Below are 23727 nucleotides of genomic sequence, written 5' to 3'. Positions count from 1 at the left end.
TTCTACACCTGCTGCCCTGCTGCCATACTGCCTCTGGAAGCTGCTGATTGTCTCTGAAGTGTTGTAGTATGTACACTTCATCAGATCATTCCTTATCAAGAGCAGCCCTGAGTTTTTTGGAGCAGAGCAGGCTGCACTGCTGTTTACAACAGCTGCTCACTACTTGGAGGCTGCCTGCTATGATTCGGGATCCATTCCAAGTATGACACCCCCCAGCTCATCTCTATCCTAGCCTTTCAAAGACATGAAAGTTCCAGGTTTTGTATTCACTCTACATAGTGTGTTTACTGCGTTGAGCATCATATTATTCATTATTCATTCTTCAATCTTCAATGTCTCTAAGTTACTCTTCACCTCTCTAAGTTCTATTATCACTGTGTGTTTTGTCATACACTTGCGTTTATCTTCTTTGTTCGGGTATTTCTTTACATGGTATCACAGCTAGATACTCTCTAGACAAACCTAGACCTTGATTTGAAAGCTCGACATGAAACCATCCTTCCTCCTCGGATAGGGTGGTAAATAACCTAACTAAGCACTAATTACAGCAAGCAGAAAATTCACGTAAACTAAAATGTACACTTTACCACTTAAATCTTGGACATTGGACACCCTATTGGCCCCAAAATTGGCACCCCTAACTGTATTTATTTATCTTATATTGCAAATGGAAGGAGAACAACTGAGATCCTCTGATCTCCTCCACTAATCCAAGTGCCTTTTGCTATCAAAATTGACCAAGAAGCCTCCAAACCGATTCGCCCCTTGATTTACTTGGGACTTGGTCTTTACCTTGCTCCTTGAAAAACAAATTCAACCCAAATCTCATATTGGCTACCTGGCCTCTTGAATCTCCTTGAAATTTCTCATTTCAGCTATTGTAATTCAAGTTCTAAGCCCTCAATTCTGAGTACACATCCCAAGGCGGTTGTCAAACCCTAATTTTTGCTATAAATTAGGTTTTACAGCAGAGATTGACTAAAATCTCTTCTTCTAATGGCTCAAACTATTGGAAAATGCTAAGATAACTTGAGAGAGAGTTGGGAGATGAGAGAGAATGCTATAGAGAGAGAAAATTTCAGAGTTTCATCGCAAGAAATACTAAAAATTTGTTGCTGCCCTGCTCAAACAGCCATGAAGTTGTCACCTACACCTTAGGACCACCAAAAAGACTGTAGCACCCTCCAATATGCTATCACCTGCACCAAAAGAACCTTGGGTTACTATCCCCTACTCCCAAAGGGCTCCAAATTACTGTCACATACTATAGGACTAATCCTTGGTGCCTATAAACCACCTCATGGCAGACATACTATCAGCATAGTACCTTAGATGCATGTTGAATACATCCAAGATCCACTACATACGAGAGCCATCCACAATTGGAGAAGTGGAAATGCTACCTCACCCTTTGAGTATCATGCAATACTTCGAACCCTTGCTCTGCTAAACCTAAATAAGCCCAAACTGAAGTCACTCTAACTAAAAGGCATTTAGATAATCCTACAACAACTGAGGATGGTCTACCAAGTCATCCTCTTCCATCCATTTTGCATCTTTGGTGAAACAATATTGAAGCTTCACCAAGAAGCATATGGAAATTTTACCACTAACTTGCATCAAACCTCCACTAGATTGTAGGCATTTCTTCCCCTTAAGCATTGTGATGCTTTATACTTTTACATTGTTGCAATTCCAACTTAACTAATACCCAATATTGCATCCAATTGACTAGCCCTCATGTGTATTTGACATGTTATAAGCACCATATGCATTTTTGGACCATTGCAGTGTAACTATGCATGGAAATTTGCATACTACCAGTCATACCAAGATACATTTTTCCATACATTGCATGCATTACTAGCAACATTTTTCCTTGTGGCCAACACTATACGGAGCAATTGCATAAGCAACATTAATACCATGAGTCCCAAACACAATGGGCTGCATATATAGCATAGGTAACCTCACCCACAGGTTGCTTCTAGAAGGACTTCTTCACCGTTGGAGTTGGTTCATACCGATCTTTGCAAACCTATGGGCACCACCTCCCTTGGGAAGGCCAAGTATCTAATGCTCATTGTTGACGACTTCAGTCATTATGTGTAGCCATATTTTCAAGAATACAAGAGCAAGGCGTCCTCTCAATTTTTGCGAGTGGAAGGTGTTTGCGGAGATGCAAACTACTTCCAAAGTTCGTGGTGTACGAGTTGATCATAGTGGCGAGTTTACTTCTTACCTCTTCTCTCAGCTTTGCAAGGATCACAATATTCGAGTGGAGTATTCCCATCCGAACACACCACCAAAGAATGGTGTGGTGGAGCGTGCGAATCGAACCATGGTGAAGACGGCCCGATCAATGTTGGTGGAGCATAGGAGTCTTCCTCATTCCCTTTGGGGTGAGGCGGTGGCTACTGAGGTTCACATCTACAACCGTTCTCCGACTTTGGCCTTACACGACATGACTCCCTATGAGGCTTTCTTTGGGAAGAAGCCTTCCATGTCTCACTTTTGCATCTTTGGATGTGATGCCTATGTCCATGTGGACAAGAAGAAGAGACAGACAAAGCTCGACTCGAAGTTAAGGAGGCTTATCTTCGTGGGCTATAGCACGAACACGAAGGGATATCGGCTCTATGACCAATGACACAGAAGATTAAGGTGAGTAGGGATGTGATCTTCGATGAGACTGCGGCTTTCGAGGATCCTATTGATGGTTCTCTTACCGGTGATACTTTGTCATCGACTGACACCCCCCCTCCCCCGCCTTCTATCCCTCTTCTTCCTTCCAGGTTGCCTCTTAGCACTCCTCCATCTTCCGCTTCTCCCCCTCCTACTGAAGGGGTGAAAGTGCACAATGGTGTGCAAGGTCAAGGCTGAAAGGTGAGAAGGATCGAAGCTTGTACGCGAGAGCTATGGTAGGAGGGTAGGAGTAAGAAAGAGAGACAAGAAATGGGAACTCCAACAGTCACAATGTGTGACCAGGCCTTCCTTTATTCAAACTGGTACTAAAAGAATAAAGAATAAAGTGACAGTGACGGGCGCCTGCCACCTACAGTGTGCAGTGGCGGTGACTGTCAATGTAGTAATACACGGGCGGCTAGGCAGAGACACCTTTACCCCCAACAACCTCCCACTTAAAGGCGAATCTGCCCTAGTGAGGAGTGAAAAGAAAAAGAAAAAGACAGTACAACATGTACATATGTACAACAAGATGAGAAAAGATGTCATCTCATCCCACGCCCATCAACCTCCTGAGAAAGGCAAAGCGCTCTGTAGAGAGGCTTTTCGTGAGCAGATCTGCAGGATTCTGGTCAGTTGAGATCTTGACAAGGTCAACAGACTTGTCCTCAACGACCCCACGTATGAAGTGATACCTCACCTCAATATGTTTCGTCTTCGCATGGAAGACCGGATTCTTGGCTAACTAAATAGCACTCATAGAATCCGAATGCAGTGTAGGGATAGCATCAATACCAAGGTCAACAACCAAACAACCCAACCAAATGGCCTCCTTGCAAGCCTCAGTGGCCGCAACATACTCGATCTCTGTAGTAGAAAGGGCCGTGCATTTCTGCACCCTAGACATCCAAGAAACAGCACCTCTAGCATAGGTGAATACATAGCTGGAAGTGGACTTCCCACTACCTGCATGTCCTGCATAATCAGAGTCAGTGTATCCTACGGTCCTGTATCCTGGTTGCCATAGCATATGCACATATCTACAGTGCCCTTCAGGTACCTCATGATACCCTTCACGGCATCCCAATGCTTCTTGCCAGGTGTAGCCATATAGCGTGCCACAACACCAATTGCAAAGGCAATATCTAGACGAGTGGCTATCATGGGATACATAAGACTGCCCACTGCGGATGCATAGGGAATCTTGGCCATCTCGGCCCTCTGCTCATCTGTCTGCGGGCAATCAGCCTGTGATACCTTCACATATGAAGGCAATGGACAACCAATAGACTTTACGTTCTGCATGCGGAAGCGCTCAAGGACTTTATGAATGTACTCCCTCTGTGATAAGTGAAGGAGTCCCTGATGCCGCTCGCGTCTAATGCGCATACCAAATATGTGAGAGGCTTGTCCTAGATCTTTCATCTCAAAGCTCTTCTTGAGCTGAATCTTAAGAGCATCTAGCTCATCATGAGCTTTCCTTGCTATCAGCATATCATCCATATAGAGTACCAAAATCAATAAAGAACCATCACGGGCTTTCTTCGTGTAAAAACACGGATCCAAAGCACTCCTACTGTAGCCCTGTGACTGCATAAAGGCATCAAACTTATGATACCACTCCCTAGGTGTCTGCTTTAAGCCATAAAGACTTTTCTTCAATTTGCACACTAGATGCTCTCTGCCAGGTTCTGCAAAGCCCTCAGGCTGCTCCATATAAATCTCATCATGCAAGTCCCCATGTAAGAAAGCCGTCTTGACATCCATCTGGTATAGATCCAAGTCAAGCTGAGCAACCAAAGTCAAGATAAGTGCAGGGTGGTCATCTTAACCACAAGAGAAAAGACCTCATCAAAGTCCACACCATGCTCCTGCTTAAAACCCTTTGCTACCAATCTAGCCTTGTATGCCGGCTTGGGATGTCCAGGGATACTTTTCAGCTTGTACACCTACTTGCATGACAAAGCCTTCTTGCCCTGAGGCAAGGAAACCAAATCCCAAGTCTCATTCTTATGCAAGGAGTCTATCTCAGACTGCATAGCCCTCTCCCAGGAGTGACTGTCACCCCTGCGCATAGCCTCATCATAAGTAAAAGGCTCTCCTGCATCTGTAACCAAGACATAATACATCGAGGATTGAAATCTATCAGATGGACGTCTGTCTCTAGCAGACCGTCTCACGGCACGCTCTGCTACCTGCCCAGCTGTCTGTCCAACACCCTGACCATAAGCATCTGCTGCAACTGTAGGCTGTCCAACTGGCTGTGCGGGAGCTCTCGGCTCCTTCTGAAATATAACCCTGCGGATCTCAGCAACTCTCTTAGACTGCCTATGCATCTTATCTTCATGGAAGACTACATCATGACTGCGGATGACTTTCCGCGCCTACGGATCCCAGAGACGATAACCCATCTCGCCTGCATCTCTATAACCAAGGAAAATGCATTTGACACTCTTAGGATCCAGCTTACTTCTCTTGTCCCTGGGCACATGGCAAAATGTCTCACATCCGAAGACACGGAAATGCGCATAAGAGGGAGGTTTACAATCCATACCTCCTCGGCAACCTGGAAATCCAAACCACTAGAAGGTGATCTGTTTATGATATGCACAGCTGTACTAACTGCCTCAGCCCAAAAGCTCTGTGGTAGGCCTGCATGGCTAAGCATATTGCGTACACGCTCCTAGATGGTTCTATTCATCCGCTCAGTCAAACCATTCTGGGGGGGGGGGGGGGGGAGGGTGGTGTAGGGGACAGTCAACTGACGCTTAATACCCCTCTCATCACGAAACTGCTCAAAAGCACGCGAGACATACTCGCCCCCATTATCTGTCCTTAGGCATTTTAGCCTATATCCAGACTGGTTCTCAACCAATGCAAGCCATCTTCGAAACACAGCCAAGACATCGGATTTTAACTTAATGGGATAAGCCCAAACTTTCCGTGAAAAATCATCTATGAAAGTAACAAAATACTTTGCACCACCTATAGACTGACAAGGCATGGCCATACCCACAAACATCCGAATGTACCAATGCCAAGGGCTCACTCATGTGTAGCCTACCAGACTTCTTATGCGTAGACCTAGTCTGCCTGCCATAAAGACAATGCTCACATGAATCAAAATATGCATAATCAAGGGGCGGTAAGTACTGCAAACCAGAAAACATTTTCATTCCTTTCAAAGACATATAGCCCAAACGGACATGCCAAAGAGATACATGTGGAATAGAACCCACAGACAAAACATAATCAAGGGAAGAAGCGGATACAATCAAGGGATAGAGGCTGCCAGCCTTAGCACCTCTCGCAATCACAAGTCTACCACGAGTGATCTTCCATGCAGAGTCTCCAAAAGAGACATGATAACCTGCGTCATCAAGCTGCCCAGCTGACATGAGGCCGCGTATCAAAGCGGGTACATGATGTACATCCTGCATAACAAAACTACTGCCAGAAGGAAATTGCAACCTAACATCACCAATGCCCACAATATCAAGAGAGCTGTCATCACCCAAGCGCATAAAACCCGAAACAATACGGTATGAATAAAACCACTCTCCTCAAGGTGTCACATGAAAGGACGCACCTGAGTCCAAGAGCCAACACTGTGCATACATAGAGTGTATCTCTATCATCTGCGAAGCACTAGAAGAAGCTGCAAGGATATAATCATCATCAACATCCTCAGGCTGCATAACATTGATCTCTTCAATTTTAACACTGAACTTTGCAAACACTATGCTGCGATCAGAAGACTTATCCTGCACTTTATCAAGTGACCAGACATAGTCACATTCTCCTTCATGCGCAGATCCATTAGCTGCTTCAGCCAATACATCTGACTCACTGGACTTTTCTTGTCATAGAGATTCTTGATTTTATCCCACAACTACCATGCACTCTGTTCTTCCTCAAATACATTGTAATGAACCTATTCTGTGAGAGATAATACAACAGTGAACTTGCATAACTCATCAACCTCAAGCCATTCCTCATATGATATAGTTGCAGGCGGATGCCCGCTCAACCTCAATGGTTTGATCTGCGATTTCTGCACCAACACTTGCCAAATCTGGCTCTTCCAATAAGAATAATTCGTACCATCAAGCTTAGTGATGTTGAAAATAGCATGATCAATGGACGAACTTACCATAATGCACGCTGGAAGACTGCAGACAATTCAAAACTACTTGTTGTTTACTGTAGAAAATGACCAAAAAATCACCAAAATCGAGAGAAAATGGCAAGAAAAGTGTAACCAAAGCTGCTGCCCACTAAGTACTAGTGAAAGTACATCATTTCAGAATATTTCAGTGTGAAAAATCCATGTCAGTCCAGAGTTATATGCTTGCTGTAATAAATGACAGCAGGATACTATGAGAGTCAATTGCTGACCAAATCACTGCACCAAATCAATAAATGACAGCCAAGACATAACCAGCAATAAACGGGCATAAATCAGCACCAAACAGTCATCAAGGCCCTGAGCAAACACCCAAACATGTCACCAAAGCATCCGTCGGTGAGTAGGCATATCCCCTGGACAGTAGGGTAAAGTATCTGGCAAGACCTAACACTAGTAGGTGTATGCTCACAAGAGTGCAAAGCCCAAGCTCAGGTCAAAAGCAACTCCAAGATATCAGTGCATGAACCATGTAACATTTAAGTGTAAGAGATCCCAAAGTCTCAAGTATCTGCAAAATGCTCAAATAGCATAAACCTCCTGCTCAATGTCAATCAAGCATACAAGGTGCTCCCACTGGCACAAAAGTCGGATAAACGAGCTCAACAGCTCGATCAAACCAAGTCAAAGTACCAAAGACAGGTAACCAAGACAATGCTTCAATAGCATCCCAAGAGCATGACGACTACAAAGCAACTGTAGGTGCATCCATGAGCAAGACATACATCCCAAAAAAAATCTCTGACAACCAAAAAATGACATTCAATACAAAATTCCCGAATAACAAATGAGAATCCAAGCCAAGTCTTCAGAGAGCACTACAGCTCAACAAGTACATGGTACACTATGCCAAGACAAATACATCAAGCCGTAGGCATCGGGTAAGACTGTACCCAAAGAGCATATAACTATCAAAGCACAGACCACTGTCAAGCATAGACCGATGTCAATAAGTACGGGCTTAAACAAGCTCAAGCTTCCAAAAGCATCCGGATCCAATGACAAGCTCAAAGTCGTCTCTCGATGATCGATACATCATAGCATAACCCAAGACATACACCCGGAACCAATAGGCATATGTCAAAGCATGAAAGATAGCTTCAGCCCAAGAGTATTCAGCATGCATTTACTGTTATAAACTGTGTATTTCCAGCCCCACAACCAGGCCAAAATCATAGCATGGCATGTAGCTTCAATCCCCCAATCAATCGGGATGCAATAGGCATCAAACCGGTTATGTAGTCATGCCCAAACAAGCATAGGCATAAACTGTGAATGTAGCACTAGCATCGAATGTCTATGGACTGTTTATAACAGTCCTAAAACATTGTTTTCAGCCACCAAACCAATGCCTAATCTCAAAGGATCAATGCCAAGTATCAATACATGTGCAAGAAGCCCGAAATGAAGCCCGAACAAGTGCTTAATGCCAAGTTGGAGCTGGAGTTGAAGTGGCTGAATGGTGGCTGTCCAAAATCAGGCGCAGATTTACGTGATGATGCTGCTCCTGCTGGTCCACGTGGCAGGTCTAGAGAGGTTGGAGAGCTCAAACATGAGCCAAAGAGGCCTGGGAACAAGCCTTTAGCAGCCCACAACCAGTGGCAAAGAGATATGAAGGTTGGAAGCTTCAATGGTGGCTACCCTGTTTACCTAGACCTGTGGACTGAAATAAAACTCTGAAATAATGAAGCAATACCTCAATATCAATGCCCTGATGGTGCCTCAATAGGCCGGGAAGAAGCTCGGGAAGCCGGGGAGTGACGGGAGCTCAGGAGAATGAGCTATGGCTGCCGGGAAGGAGACCCAATGAGAGCGGGGGGTCGATGGGAGCTGAGAATGCCACGAGCTAAGCTCAAGAGTCCGAAGCCGTACTCTAATACCAGTTGAAAGGTGAGAATGATAGAAGCTTGCACGCGAGAGCTATAGCGGGAGAGCAAGAGCAAGAAAGAGAAAGACAAGAAATGGAAACTCCAACAATCACAATGTGTGACCGGGCCTTCCTTTATTCAAACTGTCACTAAAAGAATAAAGAATAAAGTGACGGTGACGGGCGCCCGCCACCTGCAGTGTGCAGTGGTGGTGACTATCAGTGTAGTAATACACGAGCGGCTAGGCGGAGGCGCCTTTACCCCCAACAAAGGCGTTAGCTGATACATTTCAGCTGATTTTCTCTCTTTCTACAACATTCTCTCATCTCCTCCAGTCTATGCTCAAGTATTCTCAGCAATTCTCAGCCATGGGTAGCAGAGTACAGCCAAATTTGGTGGACAGTAGAGAGTTTACTGCTGTAAACCCTAAATTACAGTAGTAATTAGGGTTTAGCAGCCACCTTGGGACTCGTGCCATCAGTCAAAGGCATTGTATACTGAAATCAGCACCGGAAATTCATGGAATTGTGAGGATTTCAGATGCCAGCCCATCTATTGTGAATTTGGGGCAGCATTTGACCAGTCGGGGTTCATTAGAGCAAGTCCTGGGTGAAAATCAAGGGGCAATTTGCCCGCATGCTTAACTGATTATTGGAACAGCAAGGGGCTTTTGAATCAGCTAAGGAGATTGTGAAATCTCGGCTTGTAATTTATCCATCAACAATTGAAATTAAAGAAATATCGAAAGGGGCACCAGTTTTGGGGCCAACAGGGTGTCCACTGTCCAAGCTTATGAAGGTAAAGTGAGCATTTCAGTTTATGTTCATTTGCTAATTGCTGTAATTAAGTGCTTAATCAAGTTAAACCACCCTATCCGGGAAGGAAGGCTGGTTTCAGCAACCATGGCATACATCAAAGATCCACAAGCTGATGCATAAGGTATACCCTTCATGGCACTAGCAGCTGCATCATCCTTAGGGCAATCAGCTTTGCTAAGCTTTGTATGGGGCGATAGAGGCACACCAAGAGGCTTAGCATTAGCCATATTAAACCTGTCAAGTACTTTGTTGATGTACTTGCCCTGTGAGAGAAACAACAAATGCTGCCCTCTGTCTCTTTTAATGCGCATGCCCAAAATGTGTTCACCTGCCCCCAAATCTTTCATGGAGAAGGCTGAACTTAGCTGCCTTTTAAGAGTATTGAAAGTACTCTTATGATGTCCTGCAATCGACATGTCATCCACATATAAAACCAGCACAATAAGGCTTCCATCATCAACCTTTTTAGTGTATAAGCAATGATCATGACTGCGTTTAAATCCATGGCTGAGCATAAAGGTATCAAATTTTTTGTACCATTGTCTAGGGGCTTGTTTTAGCCCATATAAGCTGTGTTTCAGCTTACAAACCAAATGCTATTTTCCTAGAATAGCAAATCCTTCTGGCTGCTTCATGTGCAACTCTTCATCCAAGTCACCATGAAGAAAAACAGCACATCCATCTGATCCAACTCTAAATCCAAGGATGCAGTGAGAGCAAACAAAACACGGAGCGTAGTCATCTTCACCACTGGTGAAAAGACCTCCTGGAAGTCTATGCCTTTCTTCTGTGTATAACCCTTAGCAACCAGTCGTGCCTTGTACTTGGGCTTCCCATCAATACATTTCAATTTATAAACCCATTTATTAGGAATAGCTTTCCTACCCTTGGGCAAAGGTACAAGCTCCCATGTGTTATTTGCATATAGAGACTTCATCTCTTCTTGCATAGCAAGCTCCCACTTTCTCTTGTTTTCACATGACTGTGCCTCTTTAAATGTCAAAGGCTCACCCTAATCAATCAACAAAATGCAATCCAAAGATGGCTGAAGCCTCTGTGGCTGCCTTCTGACACGTGTAGACTGTCTTACCCAATGATCTATATTATCAGACAGTGGGCCTACATCCCAAGGAATGTGCACATCATCACCAAGTGGCTGATTTTCAGCATTTTCTTACTACTGTAATCTATTTTCAGCATGTTCTTCTTGCTGTCCTATTTGATCCTGTGTATCTATTTGTTGTCCACGATCTTCTGGGTGTAGCACAATAGGTTGCTGCTCATTTTCAGCATCAAAAGGGATAGAATTTTCCACTAATAGCTGCTGAATGGCTAGTTGTTCATGCTGAAATTTGACCTTCTTTTTGTCAAGATCACCATGTGTAGCATTTTTCAGCAACTTTGCCTCATTAAATATTACATCTCGGCTGCATACTATCTTCCTGCCTTGAGGAAGCCAAACTCTATAACCCATCTCTCCCTCATCTCCATATCCTATGAAGATGCCCTTGATGGATTTCATGTCTAATTTGGTCCTCTGTTCTACAGGTACATGCCAAAGGCATCACAGCCAAAGACACACAAATGGTTATATGAAGCAGGTTTGCCAGACCAAACCTATTCAAGAACGCCATTTTCCAATGCACGATTGGGAGAGCGATTGCATACATGAACTGCAATTTTAAGAGCCTCTCCCCAAAACTGCTGCGGGAGATTAGTTGTGGATAGCATGTATCTGACTCTCTCACAAAGTGTGCGGTTAAATCTTTCAGCCACGCCATTTGATGCAGGATTATAGGGGACTGTCAACTCCCTCTTAATGCCATGCATCTCACAAAACTTGTTAAATTCTTTTGAGACATACTCACCCCCATTATCTGTTCTTATGGCTTTCAACTTAAGCCCTTTTTGTGTGGTAACAAAAGCATGAAACTTTTTAAAAGAATCCAACACTTCCTTTTTGCTCTTAAGTACATACACCCATGACTTTCTACTAAAATCATCAATGAAAGTAACAAAATACCTTGCACCCCCATACGAATTAACAGGCATAGTGCACACATCAGAGTGTACTAGGTCAAGAGCATTAGACTTTTTAACGACACCAGAATAATAAGGAGACTTCACTAGTTTTCCATATAAGCAACCATTACAAAATTCAAGACCAGAGTCTTTTACATCAAATCTCCCTAAAGAGGAGAGAACTTGAAGGCCTTTTTGGCTCATATGACCAAGTCTTTTGTGCCAAAGCTCCATCTGTGAATGGACTTCACCCAGCCAAGAACTTGCCAGGTAATGCTTTACAATGCAAATAATATAAAGTCCCCCTTTTGCTGCATTTAACAATCAGCATAGAGCCCTTATGGACCTTTCAAGATCCACCACCAAATATAGTAAAATACCCTTTAGCATCAAGTTGCCCAACTGATAGTAGACTCTTCTTTACGCCAGGTACAAATCTGACATCCTGCAAAATCAGCTCTTGGCCATTTTCAAGAGCCAAGTCAATGGTGCCAACTCCCTCTATCTCACATACATAGTTATTACCCAAGTAAACCTTGCCTAGACAAACTGCAATGTATTCAGGAAATGACTCCAAAGAGGGAGTAACATGAAAGGAGGCACCGCTATCCACTATCCATGATTGTGACAGCCCATCATGAGCTAAAAGTAAGGCATCAATTACCTCCTTTTTGGTGATGTACATATTAACCACACTAGATGCAACATTTGCGTTTGCAACTTCTTTTGAGGAAGAGCTGTCATCATCTTTCTTATCATTCTTCTTTTTCTTACCCTGTTGTTTCTTTCTTTCCTGCTCTTTCTTGAAGTACCGACAATCGGGCTTTTTATGCCCTTTACGCCCACACTAATAGCGTGTGACATCCTATTGTTTGACCTTGCTTTTGCTTCTGCTTTTACCTTTACTGGCTACATTACCCCTCTTTTCGAACCTACCTCTCACATGGTAAGCTACACCACTGCTTTCACTAGACTTTCTTGTGATTTCTTCATTAGGGATTGAACCTCTTGCACCATCGAAAGTCAAAGCAAAATTGTTGCTAAGTGGCATAACCAAAGATTCCCAGCTGTCAAGCAAAGTCATCAATAAGAAAATAGCTTTTAATTTATCATCGAAAGCTACCAAACCAAAGTCCTGCAACTAACTCAAAACCCCTGTGAAAGTACTCAAATGCTCAGATGCTAGCTTAGACTCATCTAACTCCATGTTCACAAGCTTACGCATAAGATACACTTGATTCACAGGAGTTGTATTTTCATAAGTATCCTTAAGCTTTTTCCATATAGCATAACCTGTGTCAAGACGCTTGATGTCTATAAGTACATCATCAGACACTGCCATCTTAATGTATGCAATGGCCTTCTTATCAAGTCTAGCCCAATCCACATCTGTAATAGCTGTAGACTGTCCATATTTCAGTCTTTGGACCAACCATTACTTGGCCATGCATTCTATCCAACTGTAGACCAAAAGTAGAAGCATGTACCGCTACATAAGCATTTCAAACAGCCAAGTCTTCCAACAACTTCTGCATACCTCCCTTTCCAAAATTCAAAGCAAGAGGCAATCCCGCTTCTTATGCATGGATCTTGCCATCTTTCCAAAAGATGAGCTCTCAGTCCTTGAGAAACAAAATGCCTTGCATCCTATCCTTCCACAAGTCAAAGCCACTGCCATCAAACCTCTTGATTTCAAAGAGGGATTTAATGTCACTGCTGCTAGAAGCATTTGCAGCCATTTTTCAGCAATAAACCAGAAATTCAATGCTGCAACTTATGACAGCAAAAAAATGAGCTGAATATTCAGTTGATTTCAGCCCAATTTTTCAGCAAATAATAGCAAGATTCAGTCCAAGTACATGTACAGCAGTAGAACGAATGACTTTCAGCAGTATGACTGCAATTTCAGCATACATTAAATGCATACACCACTGCCAGGTAACTCCCACTTCAGCAATATCACCAAAAATACATCTGCACCAATCCCAAATCTGCAAATGATCGCTAAGACTGCTGCAACATGAATAATCAGCAATACATTAACTCAATGGGAGCTGTCCAGCAAGTGTACCGCATACATATGTACTTGTATCATCTTCTGATACCCAAAACGCCAAGAAATCTCTGCAATTTCTCCAAAATCGCACAAGCGGGAGATAAAAATGCTCAAATCACTCTGTTTATAACCACAAGATTGCTTCAGCAATATTTCCAAAGTACATTTCATGCATTAACTTTGCCAAAATCCACGGATTTCAGCAAAAACCCCAAAATTTCAGGGTCCAAGTGTGCACGAATGTCAGCCAATCTATCTCAGCTGAACAAAATTTTACCAATACAGCAAAAGCCCCAAATTTTACGGGTCCAATGTTGAGAAATTTTGCTCAAATGAGCAAAATTTCACTAAATTTGGTGAAATCCTCAATTTAAACGCACACAATGTCTGCAATTTCTGATGTAGATGCCTCAATCTTGCATGAGCAGCACTCAATCTGAAAAAGCCCCAAATTTATGGGCCTAAATCTACACAAACTTGCAAATTATGCTTGCGCGCACAAACCCCCGTCAGTGAGCAAGGGGCCTCCTTGCAAAAATTAATGAAAAATTGACGAAAATTGCTGATCACGTGACGAAAATATCAGCCAACACCAGCCGCCTGTCCCACGTGCTTGTCGCCTGACGAATCTGCCTGCGTCTGCCCTCGTGAGCTGTCGTCTGCCTGGGAGCTGTCATCTGCAGTCATGCTGACTTGTGCAGGCTGTCGCCTGCCTGTGCAGACCTGTCCCTGCTGCCACTTGGCTGTCACCTGCTGCAAACTGTGAACACAGACCAGAAAACTAACAACCTGACCTGTGGGAGGTGACAACTTGCTGAAATGTGTCGCCTCGATGTGCGCGCAGCTGTCTGCTGAAAAACGACCTGCTGTTTTCTTCGCACACACAAGCTGAAACTGACTCGCCTTGACTTCAGGAAGCACGCACACCTTCGCCAAAGCTCTGATACCAATTTGAAGGGGTGAGAGTGCACGATGGCGTGCAAGGTCAAGGCGTTAGCTGAAGAGTAGAGATGAGTTGAGAGTTAGAGGAAGTGAACGCAGAGATAGGTGTACCGTTTTTTATGGTACACAAAGAATAAAAGAATGTATTTATATGTTAGGGTACATTAAGGGTGTGTTCACACCCATAAGACTATACACCGAGACGAAGGGACTTTACACCCAACACCTACCTCTCCTCCTCCTTTACCCTCTACCCTGACGTCCCTTCAGCCTTTGATGGACGCGACTACTACTTTGTTGAGTTCTCCTACCCCTTCAGCCTCCCCTCAAGAGTTTTCTAGGGATACTCAATCGTCAAAGGGGGAGACTTCTTCAGATGAGGAGGATCTACCTGTTAGCCTGCTCCTCTTCAATCTCAGTCTGTCATCTCCTGGTTGTGAGCTCCTGTCAGAGTCTGACAGGAGACAGAGGAGCTCTGTCAGGACATTTTTGTGGCTGCCCTAGTCAGCATGCAGCCCTGGGTTTGTTACAACCCCACTGCTTCCAGTCTGTCCTGGTTCCCTCACTGACGCTCCAGGCTGCGTGCAGGGACTGTTCTGTCCATTCCAGTGTATTCAGCATTCATCTCAGTCAATGCAGACTTTCTTCCTCCATTCTCTGCTTTCTCTCTCCTCTCCTTCATGTTCGTGTTCTTCTTCCGTTGCGCACTCTCACATGGTATCATCGCCTGATTGAGAGCACGGAGGACACACCTTCAGGAGAGAAATACCTTACTGCTGCTGCCAACAGATCCACAACAGCCAGGCGACTGCTTCAGGAGGCTGCCAACAGTTCCATAACAGCCAAGCAACTGCTTCAGGAGGCTGTACAGCCTGCGTTTGCTGCCCACGCTGACTGCAGAGGCTGCCACGTCATCCAGCGACGCAGCAACCCTGCATTTTACCCCAGGCGGCCTCTCCTGCTGCTGGGCGACCTTTGCTGCTCTGCAGGTCGCTTCCACCCCAGGCGGCTCTTTTCCTGCTGGCGACCTCTATCCGGGCTGTTTTTCTGGTGCTGGTGGTCTCTTCTCTGGTGTTTGTCATCAGTATTCTTGCGTTTTGCAGATCCAAGTGTTTGTAGGCACTCTCTGCCTGCGTCTTGGTGGTTGGTGACCACATTGCTGGTCCTATTTCGACAGCGGCACAACTTTCTTTGGTATTTTGCAGATTGGAAGATGTCTTACCAGTTTTCAAGCTTTGAAGACTCAGAGGATGAGCTTCTTTCTCATCATTCCTCTGAGCGGAGGCGGGATTATCGTGAAGTTCAACATCGGGAAGAACCTCCTCGCACTCGTCCTTCTTCCGTCCATGCATCTCAGAGGGTTCCATCTACTGCGAAGGTTTCTTCAGTGAAGACTGCTTCAGATGTGCGGATGCCTTCCTTGATTCCCTCTATACAGGTGCCGATTCTCCCTTCCTTTCCGAAGGAAGATAAGTTGGATGGTTCCAACTACTCCCTATGGTCATGCAAGGTGGCTTGCATCCTTGATACCTTTGACCTTTGGGAGCTTGTTTCTTCGCCCATCGACCGACCCCCCGTGGATTCGTCCGATGGCACCTCTATGGACCGTGCAGCCTTATGGGATAGGCTCAACTCATGAGCCCGTTTCTTTCTTTTTATGAGTCTCCATGATTCCGTTCTTGTACATGTTCACAGGTTAAAGACCGCGGCGGAAGTATGGACAAAGCTTGCGTCTTTGTATCAGCACAAGACATTTGCCCACAAGATTTCCCTGGAGAAGAAGTTGCGGATGCTCAGTCTTGATGGTTCTTCTTCCATGAAGGAGCACATCACGAAGATGGAGGATATGCGAGGCGAGCTAGCCTCTCTTGGTCGTCTGATATCGTCTGAGGATATGGCGATGATTCTGTTGACTCAGCTGCCATCACCCCGTTATGATGTCTTCTACACCAACCTCATCACTTCGAGGACCCGTGAGACACTCCTATGGGAGGAGCTTTCCCCGCTTGTCTTGGAGCATGACGAGCGACTCAAAGAGGTGGGAGCCAGTGGCTCCACCAAGGCATTTACAGCTGGCACAGGTGGCGGCAAGAAGAAGAAACAAAAGAAGGAGAAGGCCAAGGACAAGAAGGAGGAGGACAAGAAGGATGCGAAGGAGAAGAAGCCCAAGTGTCCCCATTGTGGGAAGGGCACTCATCCCAAGGAGAAGTGTTGGCAGAAGTATCCCCATTTGAAGCCTAAGGAGAAGGACTCGAAGGCGGCCCCAGCCACAACAGAATCTGCATTTGTGCATCTCTTTGTTGAGGAAGACACTGCCCTAGCTTCTACCACACAGGAGAAGCCTTGGCTCGTCGACAGTGGAGCATCTTCACATATGACCTTCCGTTAGGATTGGCTTTAGGATCTTCGTTCCAGAGGGGGTACAGTCACCATTGGTGACAATTCTACACTTCCTGTTCGAGGCGTGGGGACTTTACCTATGTTTTCTGACAGGCGGTCTTCCTCCGCCAAAGTTCTCTATGTCCCTGATTTGGGTTTTAACCTATTATCTGTGCATGGTCTTACTCAGTTAGGTACCCGAGTCATTTTTACTCAGGATGCAGTCACAGTGGAGGATGCTTCTACAGGTGATGCTCTTTGGACAAGTACACAGGAGGGTGGGCTTTATACGCTCACAGCCTTGGCTGCGCGGACTTCCCATGAGCTTGGGCTGCTTTGGCATGCTCGGTATGGTCATTTGAACCTCGATTCTCTTCGCCGGGCTTCTAGGAGGAAGATGGTGGAGGGACTTCTTGATTTCCCTCCTCTTCACACTTTGTGCCCTAGCTGCTTGAGGGGCAAGCAGCACCGGCAGCCTCACCCGCAGGTTGCTTCTAGGCGGGCTACTTCTCCGCTTGAGTTGGTACATACTGACCTTTGCGGACCCATGGGCACGGCCTCCCTTGGGAAGGCCAAGTATTTAATGCTGATTGTGGACGACCTTAGTCGTTATGTGTGGCCTTATTTCTTGGAGTACAAGAGCGAGGCGTACTCCCGTTTCTGTGAGTGGCAGGTGTTTGTGGAGACCCAAACAACTTCCAAGGTTCGTGGTGTTCGAGCTGATCACGGTGGTGAGTTCACTTCTCACCTTTTCTCTCAGTTTTGCAGGGATCATGGTATTCGGGTGGAGTATTCCCATCCGAACACACCATCTGAGAATGGTGTGGTGGAGCGTGCGAATCGGACCATGATTGAGATGGCCCGATCTATGCTGGAGCATAGGAGTCTTCCTCATTTCCTTTGGGGTGAGGCGGTGGCTACAGCGGTGCATATTCACAACCGCTCTCCAACTTCGGCATTACAGGACATGACTCCGTATGAGGCTTTCTTTGGAAAGAAGCCTTCCATGTCCCATTTTCGCATCTTTGGGTGCGATGCTTTTGTCCATGTGGACAAGAAGAAGAGGAAGACGAAGTTTGACTCTAAGTCGAGAAAGCTTATCTTCGTTGGTTATAGTACGACCACGAAGGGATATCGGTTCTATGACCCGACGGCGCGGACGGTTGAGGTGAGCAGGGATGTGATCTTTGATGAGGCTTCGGCCTCTGAGGTTCCGATTGATGGTTCTATTACAGATGTTTCTTCATCCTCGACGGACCCTCCCCCACCTTCTCTCCCTTCCCTTCCTTCCAAGATGCCCCTTAGCACCCCCCCTATTCCTCCTCCTTCGGCTTCCCTTTCCCCTTTGGTGGATGTGCCTTCGTCTTCTACGAGCTCTTCTACCGCCACTTCGGGATCTTCACGGGATATACAGCCTTCTTCAGATGCGGAGGATCTACCTTCACTCGGTGAGGGGGAGTCCCTCTCCGATTTGGGTGCTTTACAGGTTCCGGAGACCCCCCGGTCTCCCTCACAGCAGCAGGAGTCTCTCAGGATTCCTTTATGGTATCGCCGGCTCATGCATGATTCAGGTGTTACTCACTTTCCTGCTTCTTCTACAGGTCCCCATCGCTCAGCACGTTTACAGGCCCAGCTGGATAGTTCACTATGTGTGAACTATGCTCTTATGTCACAGATTCTTCAGGATTCCGAGCCTTCCACTGTGAAGGAGGCTCTTGCACAGGATATTTGGAGACAGGCTATGCAGGCCGAGCTTGATTCCATCGAGCGAAACCATACGTAGGAGCTTGTTCCGCGTCCCGCGAAACGGAAGGTGATTGGTGTGAAATGGGTCTTTAAGACCAAATATCTTGCAGATGGCTCCTTGGACAAGCATAAAGCTAGGCTTGTTGCCAAGGGTTTTGCACAGCGTGCAGGGTTGGATTACTTTGAGACTTTTGCTCCTACAGCCAGGATGTCTACCATCCGAGTTTTTTTGGCTCTTGCTGCTCACCACCGTTGGCCTGTCTTTCAGATGGACGTCAAGTCTGCTTTTCTGAATGGCGTTCTTGAGGAGGAGATTTATGTTTCACAGCCTCCTGGTTTTCTTGTGCAGGGGAAGGAGGATCATGTCTACAGGCTGCGGAAGGCTCTTTATGGCCTCAAGCAGGCTCCTTGTGCTTGGTACCAGCGGATTGACCGCTTCTTTCTACAGAGTGGCTTTGCGCGCTCCGCTTATGATCCCAACCTCTACTTACGGGTTGTGGATTCTCTTTCGGTGTTCCTTTTCTTGTATGTGGATGATCTTATCATTACAGGGAGCGACACTCAGCAGGTGGAGCATACACGGTCCATTCTTCAGCAGGAGTTTGACATGACGGATCTAGGGATCCTTCACTTCTTTCTAGGTCTGGAGATCTATCAGATGGCACAGGGCATTTTTATCTCGCAGCACAGGTACATCTCCGAGCTTCTTTCGGAGTTTGATATGGCTGATTGTCGGCCTATCTCATGCCCCATGGACCCTGAGTCCAAGCTTTTGACAGCTGGAGTTCCTCTTACAGATCCCACCCGTTACAGGTGCCTTGTCGGCTCTCTTATCTGGCTGCTTCACACTCGGCCGGATATCTCTTTTGTGGTGGCTTTATTGTCTTCTTTTATGCAGACTCCTACACAAGATCACTGGCAGGCGGCCTTGCGGGTTCTTCGCTATTTACAGGGGACTCGATCCTTCGGGATCATGTATGGAGATGGGATTACCCTTTCTGGATGGAGTGATTCTGATTGGGCAGGTGATGTGGATTCGAGACGATCCACTACAGGTTATGCTTTCACCCTTGGATCTGGTGCTGTATCTTGGAGCAGCAAGAAGCAGCCTACTGTGGCACTTTCTTCTACAGAGGCTGAGTATCGGGCCCTATGTTCGACCGCTATGGAGGCAGTTTGGCTCTGTCGCTTACTCGCGGAGATTGGCTTTTCTCAGACCGGACCTACGGAGCTGCGAGTGGATAACCAGAGTGCTCTTGCTCTGGCTAAGAACCCGGTGTTCCATGCTCGTACGAAGCACATTGAGGTTCAGTATCACTCTGTTCGAGAGCGGATCGTGGATTCGGAGCTGGTGGTGGTCTATTGTTCTACGGCGGCCAATGCAGCTGATCTCTTTACAAAGCCGTTGCCTCAGGCTTCTTTGCTTCATCACATGCGGTTCTTGGGTCTTCAGACTCTCCTAGGAGTTGAGAGGGGGTGTTAGCCTGCTCCTCTTCAGTCTCAGTCTATCATCTCCTGGTTGTGAGCTCCTGTCAGAGTCTGACAGGAGACAGAGGAGCTCTGTCAGGACATTTTTGTGGCTGCCCTAGTCAGCATGCAGCCCTGGGTTTGTTACAGCCCAAACTGGGCTGTTTTTGTCCAGACTGCCCATTTTTCTGGGCAGTCGGCCAGATCTGGTCATAGTCGGCCAGATCTGGCTGGTCGGCCAAATCTGGCCAGGTCGGCCAGTTTGGCTGGTCGGCCAGTTTGCTGGCCTGGGGGCTATTTATAGCAGGCCCCCCAGTCAGTCCAGCATCATTCTCTGCAGGTACAGCACTGCTCCCTCCGTCTCCATCTCCGGCATTGGTGCTGCCACTGCTTCCAGTCTGTCCTGGTTCCCTCACTAACGCTCCGGGCTGCGTGCAGGGACTGTTCTGTCCATTCCAATGTATTCAGCATTCATCTCAGTCAGTGCAGACTTTCTTCCTTCATTCTCTGCTTTCTCTCTCCTCTCCTCCATGTTCGTGTTCTTCCGTTGCGCACTCTCACACTACCTTCCCATGGTGAGGGGGAGTCCCTTCCACAAACAGGTGCTTTGCAGGTTCCAGAGGCTACATGGTCTCCCTCGCAGTAGTAGGAGTCTCTTAGGATTCCTCATTGGTACATGTAGCTTATGCAGGATTCCGATGTTTCTCACTTTCCGGCTACTGTTGGGAATAAAGGGCCATCGTGCCTTTTATATGTGCACGAGTGTGAACACACCCTTAGCGCATTTGTACTTTCATATATATCTATCTAAAACCTAAAGAGGTACACTAGTCTTTGTACCAAACATCAAAGGTGTCGTGCTCACTCTCCTTTCTACTACTTTCTACTCTCTATGTGTGTTATCCGTCGCGTTCACTCTCAGCTCCGTCAGGCTCCATCAAACTGGTATCAAAGCACAAGGAATGCACACTTCTCGAAGCTAGACAAGCACAAGCTAGTCAAGCAACCTCAAGTGAGAAGTGTCGACATCAGTATAGTCAGAGTTCAGCAGGTGCAAATCAGCGCAAGGTCAGCATGGTCGACGAGGGGCCAGGCGAAGATTGCACGACGGTTCATACGGGCTGTTGGAGAGTAGGCGACAGGTGATAGGTCAATGGGGGGTCATGCAAGACCTGCATGTGACCAGGACCAGGTGGCAGACGAGACAGGCTGGGACGTGTTCAACAAGTCACCCGTGACTAGACAGGCCACGGGTCACGAACCGGCAATCAAATCTCTGTCCTTTTTTTTAATATTTCAAATTTGTTCCCCTTCCACAACTAGGTGTTCACACACACATGCACAGTGTGCAAGCCTGACCTGAAAATTTGGGGCTTTTCCTAGATTTTGAGACTTTAATGTAGAACTCGACAATCTCATTCAAAAATTGCAAAATCAGTACACATTTGTCCGGGAATTTTGAGACTTTTTACATTTTAGTGAAATTTTTTCAATTTCGCTGAAATTTGTGCACACTGGACCCGAGAAATTTGGGGATTTGTCCAAATTTGATGCGAGCAAGACACAACATTGATATTTGTCTCAGAAATTGCAGGAATTTGTGACATTTTGCCTCCAACATTTGGGGCTTTTCATGTACATGCAAGAATTGGGCTGAAATTTACCCAATTTCTCGACATTGATGCACATTGGACCCCGTGCAATTTAGGGCTTTTGTTGTTTGGGCAAAATTTCTATACCATTTGGTCATTTTATGTACATGCGGGTTTAATTCCATGCAATTTGGACATCTAGCACTTGGACAAATTTGGAGGTTTTGCTGAAATTGCTCTATTTTGGCAAAATTGGCCTATTCTATGCATGTCGAAGACAATGCAGATGTATGGTTGATGCTTTGAGCACAAAAATTTTGGGGCTTTTAACCGTGCGTGTCAAATTTTGTGCCCATGGGTGCATGTACAACAGAAATTGCAGCTATTTGTCCTTGGAACAGCTGTAATCAGTTGTGGAGTGCTGTAGCACAAGGTTTAGTGCTTCTGAAATTTTATTTGCAGATCTGAAATTTCTGCTTTTATGTGGTTATTTATTGCTGGTTGGTACTTGTTTGTACATTGGTCACTTGTGTGATAGTTTGGGCCTGCATTTGAATTTGTTGCTCACATTTGGGCTGAAAATCACGGCTGGCAGCAGTGACAGCAGTCATCTCATGCACATTAAGAAGCTTGAAGGAGCACATAACTTTGCAGTCTAGCAAAAACAGTGCTATAATATCCTATTGCAAAAGAAGCAGGCAAGGCCGATTAAGACCAATGGGGCAAAGCCCGCAAATATGGAACAAGAAGACTGGGATGAGTTAAATGAGCTTGCATGCTCAACCATCGAGCTATCGATTTTTGATGCCTTGTTGTTTAACATTGAAGGTTTGGATTCTGCCTATGCTATTTGGACTCAACTGGAAGAACTGTATGCCCAAAAGAGTGCCGCAAGCAAAGTTTACTGGCTGAAAAGAGTGCCACAAGCAAAGTTTACTGGCTGAAAAAACTTATGGATTGTGTATGAAAGAAGGTACAGCAATGTCTACTCACTTGAGTGAGTTTAACTCAATTTTCAGCCAGCTGGTTGCCTTGGAGTTCAAGATTGATGAACAATTTAAGGCTACCTTCTTGCTTTGCACTCTGCCAGAGGGTTAGGATACATTCAGGATTGCTATGAGCAATTCTAATGCGATAATTTTGTATGCTAATGTAGAGAGTGCTCTACTCATGGAAGAAATGAATCAGCAGAACAATGCATCCAGTAAGTCTTCCAATGCTTTGCATACTAGGGGCAAATCACATTCACAACAGAAAGGCAAATCTGATAGCAAGGGACGTAGTAAATCACATGGTAAGGATGTTGAATGCCATCATTGTGGCAAGAAGGGTCACTTTAAATGTGACTGCTACAAATGAAACAAAGAGAAAGGAAAGGGCAAGAAGACAGATGATAACAAGGAAGAGAAGAAAGAGAGTCAACCTAAGAAAAGCAATGTCAAAATTAAAGAGATGAATGTAGTCTCTCATAACAGTGACAGTGGCAATGGCGTACTCTTTGTCTCTTCACACTTTAGTACAAATGCTTTACTTGCAGATACGGATGATGACATGCATACTTGGATTCTAGATTCACGTGCTTCCTTTCATGTCACCCCTCATCGTGAGTGGTTTTCTGACCATACAAGGGGTCGACATGGTGTTGTCCATCTTGGGGACAACTATGCATGTGACATTGCAGGTATTGGCAGTGTGCACTTGCAGTTTCAGCATGGTTTTGTCTTCACACTTCAGCATGTACGGCATGTACCTCAGCTCAAGAAGAGCTTGATTAGCACAAGGCAGCTAGATGACGATGGATTTCATACCACCTTTGGTGATGGGAAGTGGAAGAACTGTAAGGGATCTAGAGTGATTGCCAAAGGTTGTAAAGGTGATACCTTGTATCCTCTCCATGTATCTAGTATGCGTGACCATGTTGTTGCCATGACCGAGCAGCCAAGTGTTTCTTTGTGGCATGGCCGGT

At 45.6% G+C, this 23727-nt stretch overlaps 1 protein-coding gene across 3 annotated transcripts in view; it reads right to left on the bottom strand.

Annotated features, from left to right (window-relative positions):
• The window catches only part of LOC148016942 (lactoylglutathione lyase family protein / glyoxalase I family protein), a 55044-nt gene that overhangs the window by 25822 nt on the left and 5495 nt on the right, over positions 1–23727 (bottom strand). The window lies entirely within an intron of this gene.

The sequence above is a fragment of the Lygodium microphyllum genome, chromosome 22, assembly GCF_053477565.2.
Source record: "Lygodium microphyllum isolate KBCC chromosome 22, Lygodium_microphyllum_v1.1.10, whole genome shotgun sequence".
Taxonomy (NCBI): Eukaryota; Viridiplantae; Streptophyta; class Polypodiopsida; order Schizaeales; family Lygodiaceae; genus Lygodium; species Lygodium microphyllum.
The sequence above is the reverse complement of the archived record's forward strand: the minus strand, read 5'-3'. Positions and strand labels throughout refer to the sequence as shown.